Below are 1,756 nucleotides of genomic sequence, written 5' to 3'. Positions count from 1 at the left end.
AGATAAAAAAAAAAAAAAAAAAAAGAAAATGGAAAAAAAAAAAAAAAAAAAAAAAAAAAAAAAAAAAAAAAAGACAGTGGCGGGGGCGGGTGGGGAGTTGGTAGAGAGAAAAAGGACGGAGAAGACAGATTTGAATCTCATTCAGAAAACTGAAGGGTCAAGCTGACACTACCTCTTGTAATGTCAGTTTCTATAAAATGTAGAGCTTCTGAAGGAAAATGGATCATATGGTGACAGCAGCAACTGTGTATTACCATAAAGAGAGAGATTCCTTTTCAAATAGTAGCTATTCAAAGCTTGTGATAAAGCACAGAGCTGAACCAATCAAACTAACTAAGAATGACCTTAGAACCCACCAAGTTAGTTATTGTGAAGTCAGAGCTTTCACTGGGGGGAAATTCTGAAAAGAATCTGAGTAGGAATTCCAGATCATGATTATTCTTTTCCTGTTGGTTTTCCCAGCATAGCTTAACAGAAACCAGTAACATAGTTAACTTCAAAATCTCTGAACCTGTCAGACAAGATTTAGACATTTCAGTTTGTCATTTCTTCATCTTTTTTGACATTCCATGAAGAAAATGTTAGCTGCTCTGACTAGTAAGCTGTTCCATCTCAAATGATTTAAATTCATCTGGTTCCAATCCTAACAAAACTAGGTAGACCATACACGCTGGAGCCATACCATCTATTTCCATTCACTACTTAATCTTATTTGGTTTCAATACAGTGTGTGAAATCATCAGACATGAAGGAAACTTAGAGATCAGCAATGAGGCTGGTAATCCCATTTTGCAGATATAGAAATCAAGGCCCATTTCTCAGTCTGCATTTTCTAAATACAAATGTTTGAGCTAGAGTAAGAAATGTAATAATAATAAAAAGGGTCAAGTACTTTCACAATAAAGAAATATCCCACCCTAGAGGATCTAGTCCGTGGCATGGTGGCTAAAGCAGCTGGATCCCACATGGCCAACTGCAAATCTCAGACCCAGCAGCTTGAGACCAACCAGGGAGTGCATGTGTGTGTGTCTGTGTGTGTGTGCATGCCCAGAATCCCAAAAAAGGGAGAAATGAGGAAGGGATTTCAGCATGACTATGCTCCATGAGGGTTGTTTTCTCATTTTCTCTTTCTCTGTCTCTCTCTGGCAAGCACATGTGCCCTCGGGGGGTGGGGGGGGGGTGGAGGATCTAAACTCAGTATTTGCATATTACATAATGTAAGAGTTTGGTAAACCGGATTTGAAGTAAAGTAGTGCAACGTTTTCTTCCCTTCTTGCTACACTCCTGAAGAGGATATGGAATTTAAGTGATATGTGGAATGACATTTGTGTTCTAGAAACAGAGATTTTGAGTTGCCTGGCTCTGGTGTCACTAACATAGTCAGGCTGACTCATTTAGACTTTGAAGACTTATAGTGGAGAAATTGTGGTTTTCTGGATTGTTCCATCTAAGATGAAGAAAGCCTTTAAAAAGTAAGTTCAATAAACAGGGTGTCTGATCAAAGACTTGGGAGAATGGTATTGTATAAATGCCTGTCTGAAGTGTAGAACCTCAATTAGGAAGGGACATCTGAAAAATTATTTAAGGGAACTATGATTAGGTTACTGTCTGCCAAGAATATCTTGCTTAGAGGATTACAAATGATTAGAGGAAGGCTTCCTAAAACAACCCTCGTGGGACAGAATAATGGAGACTGTAGGCAAAGAGCATTTTCTTAGCTGAGATTCAGGGGAGGAGTCTTTTTTTTTTTTTTTTT

Source organism: Tupaia chinensis, unplaced genomic scaffold (genome assembly GCF_000334495.1).
Source record: "Tupaia chinensis unplaced genomic scaffold, TupChi_1.0 Scaffold000232_1, whole genome shotgun sequence".
Taxonomy (NCBI): domain Eukaryota; kingdom Metazoa; phylum Chordata; class Mammalia; order Scandentia; family Tupaiidae; genus Tupaia; species Tupaia belangeri.
The sequence above is the reverse complement of the archived record's forward strand: the minus strand, read 5'-3'. Positions refer to the sequence as shown.